A 6,164-nucleotide genomic window follows, 5' to 3' on the forward strand; every position below is an offset into this window, starting at 1 on the left:
TTGTCTGTAATAACCCTTCATATCCTTGTATAAGAGCCGAGTAAGCAAAAATTTCATGATGATCATAATCATGTTTTTAGTTCCTACTTTGTGCCAAGCATCATAATCAAAAAAAAAATCAATTTGTTTTAAGGACTTATAAGTATGTATAAAGTACTATGGGAAAGGATTACACTTGACTATGCTTTGCCAATGCCATTCATCTTCGTACATGCAGGACCCTATTCATCTTGGATTTTTCTGACACAGCTTCTATTCCCCAAATGTCAGTTCTTGTTGATGTGTTCTGAGAATTCCAACATTTCTGCATCCAAATTGCATTTTGAAGAATTTCTCAATTAGAAGTGTGAAATTGTTAGAAATGCATTCCAGTTTTTTAGCTCTGAAAATATGTCCATTATAACGTGGCATTTGAGGCTCTCTGTGCTTTGGGAACCAGCTGATATGCATATTATTAAATAAAATGGAGAGTTTTCTAATGTCTTTTGAGCCCTGAATGGGGCCTTATGCATTTTCATTGAGGTTCTCACACTTAAAAGTATAAACATAACAACTGGGGATTTAATACCCCTTACTCATCCTTTGTCGATTAAAAATAAACCCCAACTACAGGCAGCATAACATGAAGGAGTCAGCCAAGGCGGGCTCTTCCCTGTACTGTAAGCCTTGGTTTCCTCAACCGCAAAATGGAATTTGTATGCCTGCCTCATCCTTTGTAGGAATAAGTGAGAGCATGCTCCCTAACTATGGTGTTAACACAGTACTAATTATTTTTCTTCCTTCCTTTCTTCCTCTAGTTTCCATTCATCTCCCCCGCAGTAGGGGAGCATGGCCTGAGAATACTCTTACATATTTCTTCCTTAACTTTTTTAAAGCACATCAGGGCTTTTAAACTGTTGAATGGAAAATTGCCAAAATCTGGGATGCAATGACCCTTAAACTAGCAATGCCAGTTTTCTACACATTTTGATGTCCTATCTGTCCACCAGATGGCAGGGGTTCCTTTGGCATGTTCTATCACCTGTCCAAAAATGTTTGGACTGGTGTATCAGTAAGAAAAAAACAGAAAAGGCACACAAGAAAACTGGCCCTTAAAACAATTTTACCAGTCAAAGGGAGCTAGTGATCATCTACCACACCCACCACACCGTCATCTTTTCCAGTCACAAACTCGTATGTTCTGCTCTTTCTCCCCTGAGCTTTTGCATATCCTGCATATTTCCTTGCCTGTAACACTTCGTCACCAAACCTCAGCATCTGTCACCTAGATTACTCTTCATCCTTTAGGGCTCAGTTCAGAAACCACTGCCTTTGGGAAGATTTCCTCTCATTTTGATTTCAGTACAACACACCCTTCCTTTCCAACTCCCAGATCCTGCTCATCGTTCAGTACCGGGCTCAACTGTTGGCTCCTCAAACAGGCTTCCCAGTTTACTTATTTATCATCTCTTCCTCTAAAATCTAGAACAGCACTTGGGACAAGTGGACATTCAAAACTCTTATAGTGAAGAATGACTGCTCCCACAGCACCCTGCAGCCTCATCTTTCCTATGTAATGGCATATATTCTCTTAATCGGTATCACTTTCTAGACTGTAAACTTCATGACAACAAGAATCTTGTCTATTTTATGCACCATTGTATGTCCAGTGCCTGGCCAATAATCAGACCTCTAAATATTTATTGAAAAATAAGCACACATAATAATAATATATGCATATGCACATACTATGACTAGTGAAGTGAATGATTTTGTTTGTGTTTTCTGAGGAGCTCGGTGAAGGAAGAATGGTAGCAGGGATTTATACAGAGGCTTTTTCTTTTTCTTTTTTTTTTTTTTTGCTGCAACAACATCTCTACAGTCAGTCAGCCAGGTGGGCTTTTGATAACAGCTGCATTAAATAAATAGGTATTATGTTGGCCTGAATTCTTGACTAAATTTAGAGTTAATGTCAAACTTTTTAAGCCATAGTTTGCAGAGCAAGAATTTGAGAGGCCACAGAAGATTGGAAGAGGTAGAAAAGATATTTGTGAGCAGCTGTCTGATGACCAAACAGATATGGTGATATAAAAATATGCAACAGGAGAACTGATGTGGATTTAGACAGTTAGCTATGAGAAATGAGGCTGAGGTATAACATTCAGGGAAAAGACACTCACTTGAACATGAGATGCATTTCTAAAGAAGTGCTCTGGGTCTTGAGCAGCACTTAATACTCATATAGGTGTGTGACAGAGACCTCTTCTGTGAGATCCCAAGATAAAGATAGAACCAAGCTTTAGCCAGAGTCAAGAAAGGTCTAGGTCAGTTCCATTTTTTTTTTTTTAAAGATCCCAATATTTTAAAAAGAATGACAAGATGACAAAGGTTCATAAAAATGGTCATTTTTAAATATCTAACAAATTAATATCTTTTAACATATATAATTTAGAATGCATATTTTATGTTAAGCCACATAAAATTAGTATTCTACCATTTTTTGACCTAGAAAAACAACTATCTCATGTAGTTCAGCCTAATGCAACCTCACCTGGAAATAAATGTCATCAATGTACATCTGAGGCCCTGCCTTTCTTTTTCATGACTGTGAGGACTAGCCGAAGTACATCCCTGCCTACCTGGACTGCCCCAATACTGCCTGTGGCTTTAAGGTTGAGGTTGTCTCATGTGTGTAAGAGTCAACTCTCAAGCTCCAAACAAAAGCATTCTAAGCTTTCAGACCCAGAGGTGGAGGCTGAACACCTGACTTAAAGCTACATTCTAAAGATGAAGCCTGTGTATGTATGAAAGGTAAAGAAGTGTTTGCTCTATCTTTGTAAGTACAAATGATGGGGGCTTCTCTGTCCCTAAGTAAGTTCCACATCAAACAAAATGTAGTGCCTGACACACAGTGTGTCTACAGAAATATTAATTCACTAATTTTCTCCCTCAAATGATTACCTCCTTGCTCTCTACTACTAAGTATGAGAGTGATTCTGTTTTGCTTTCTCTCTCCCACCTTGATAGTGAAAACTGTGCTAAACAACTTGAGCCTTTCCATTCCCTTTCCCGTGTTCCCAAATATATGTCCCCTCCTCTCTCCTTAATCTTCCTGCTTCCTGCTTCCTTTCCTTCCTTTTGCCCCTGCCTCCTCCTGTAACTGCCTACTAAAAAGCCAAAAGAATTGGTAATGTGTAAAGAAGCCATTACATTTCCCACCCCCATATCAGATCTTAAGTGGATCTTTCCTGACTCCAAAGGATCATGAGATACACCTGGTGTTCTCAATAAAAACAGGTTGTTTTGATAATCCTGGTGGGACCAAGATGTTTAAACTCTTCTCACTCTCTCACCACCACAACGTGAGATGGAGCCAAATAATGTTGCGACACTGTGGCCTCGGGCCTGCAGCTCTTGAGTTAGGAAACTTGTAGCAAACTCTCCTTGTACAGCAGCAATGTTATCAGCAACGGACACTGCCCTTAACCCTCTCAGAACTCAAGGGCTTTTTCCTTGTCTGTGCTCAAAGATTTTCAGAAGTGCCTCCCTGATGGAACAAACATCTGAAATCTTCACAGGAGTGTAGGCAGGACTCCTCCGGCCATTCCCTTTTTCCTTTCAACATACCATGTTTATACAGTCCATCTAAGTGGGGTCTTGGCAATGGCACATGAGCCCCCTGAACCTGATGCTTCCCTAAATGCACATTTAAGGGGTGACAGATGTTTGACTTGGCAGCAGGGCTGCTGTAGGTGGAAATAAGAACATTGTGTTCCTTTCCACGTGGAGTCGTGTATAGTTTCTCCAGCATATGATGAAGTGACAATAAGAAGGGAAATCTGGACTTTAGTTCTTTGGTTCCCCTCTGGAAATTTTAGGGACTCTCTGCATATTGTAAAACCCCATAGCACCATGTACTTCTTTTGGAGCATCACTTTTTTTTATCCTGCCTTGCATCGTCATGATTTATGTGCCTATTTATCTTTTCCTGAGCTAGGTCTTACTGACTTTCACATTTCAACCTCATCGTTTTCCCTCCCAGGGTCTAGCATAGTACTTTGCACAGAGTAAGCATTCAGTGACTGTTGAAGTGTTTAAGTTGCTTTGGAGCTGTTTTCACCCAACCCTTCTATTACCCAATTTCATTTGGGGGATTTAGTATTTAAAATATCAGAAAGATGGATGTAGGAGACTCAAGTTAGGAGTATATACCTAGATCTCAACAGTTCCTTTTTTCTTTGGGAAACTGTCTAATACACAGATGTGTTCCGGTAGTGACCACATCAGTGTTCTGTTACCCTACCCCTTCCCAAACGCACCTCGCCATAGCTGACTGATCCAGAGCTTATACCCCACCAGACAGGATCCCTCAAATTTTCTCTTCCAGGTATTTGAACCTTTAAGGGAATGGGCTTGAGCTGCATTCTATTAAAAACTGGCATCTTGAAGGACAAGTCAAAGACATATCACTGGAATTGCCCTTGTTCCCACTTCATTTGGGGTCTGTTCCTTCAGTTCATCCAATTAGGTGAGCTGCCCAGCATCCTTCCAGAAAATCCTTTTTGTGCTCAAGTTAGCCAGGGTAAGTTTGTGTTCATATGTTCAAAAGACCTGAGCCAATACAATTATTGAAAAGGGCACAAAGAAAGCCTACTGGGTTTCGAGGCCTGACACCACCTTCTACTTGCTGTGTGATATAGTACAAGTCACAAACCACTCTGAACCTCGCATACTCATCTTTAAATCACCAGTGATTCAAGCCAATGCTGGTGAAATTACATTGAAGGATGGGTAGAATTGTAAGATGCAAAAAAGGCAGACTGAGGGTTTTTTTTTTTTTTTTTTGAGAATGAGGAATAGCACAGGCAAAGAAAACCAGGTGCCTGTTTGTGAAGCAGAGAGATCTCTGGAACATAAATCACCTTATTTTAAAGTCTAGGTTTTATTATTTATATGTCTGGCAAGGCCAACAGATTGAGAGAGACCCGCTATTGAAAAAAACAGTTATACTCACAGATCCTAGGAGAAGGGGGCACTTTGTGTCATGGGACCACACAGGGAGCATCAGCCTTTATGATTGGAAAATAATATTACTATTAATAGGTACAGCTGTCTGAGGAGAAGCCACCTCCAGTAAGGGACGTGAGAGAAAAGTGGGCAGAAAAGATGAGTTGGATCTCAAAGATGTTGAAAGGGAAATGGTGCCAGCATATCCATGTGACCGTGATCAACAGGCAGTTCCCGTGTGTTGTTTTGTGCTATTCTATGGCATTGTGTGTGTCTCAGCTCCCCAACTATGCCAGAAGAACCCTAAAGGACTGGTGTCTTAACTCTCTTTGCTCCTCCCTAGTACCTAGCACACAGCCTCACTCCCTTGGCTTCTGTCTTTTGGGACCCTAGTCTAGATTATTTCTAGATTCCACCAGGACTTATCCACACGAAAAAGGAAACAGTCTGGGCTCCCCACTACCTAGTATGGGAATTACACACCCAGGATACAGATAAGAGACTTAATTCCAGTGAACTTTGGTTTCCTCATCTATAAATGAAGGAGCTTTCTAAGCATTCTCTAAGTTCTTTTCTGGAGCTAACATTCTGTGAGTCATTTTTGAGACTTCGTGATGCTAGAAAGGTACCTAATGAATCAGAGAAGTTTCTTGCTCTTGTTTTGTCAATATGAACTTTAGGCAAGCCTCTTTTGTCTAGGTTCCTGCCAGACCTTATTATCATGAGAAGCAGAAATTCAAACACAATAGGCAGATATTCAGTCACTGAATTAAATCAGGAATTCTCTGGAGTGTCCTAATTCTATGGTAAGGATATGGATATGAGCGGGCCATTCAGTGGCAAAGGTACCATGATGAAGAATACAGGGTAGTCACATTTATTAAGAGCCTTCAATGTGTGGCCCTCTACTGGATTCCTTGGATCTCTTTATTAACCACTCACATAATCCCTTGAATATCATCAGACTTGTAAATGTATGTTTAATGTCTCTTTTCCCATTAGAGTGTATGCTCCATGAAGGCAGGGACTATACTATGTCTTTCTTGTTAACATATCTATTCTGGTTCCTCACAGAGTGCCAAGAATATGGTGGCTGCTGGGTAAACATTAAATGAATGAATAAATAAATACATTTAATCCTAATAGTTCTGCAAAGTAATAGTATTTCCACATTACAG

This window comes from Rousettus aegyptiacus, unplaced genomic scaffold (genome assembly GCF_014176215.1).
Source record: "Rousettus aegyptiacus isolate mRouAeg1 unplaced genomic scaffold, mRouAeg1.p scaffold_m13_p_1, whole genome shotgun sequence".
Classification (NCBI taxonomy): domain Eukaryota; kingdom Metazoa; phylum Chordata; class Mammalia; order Chiroptera; family Pteropodidae; genus Rousettus; species Rousettus aegyptiacus.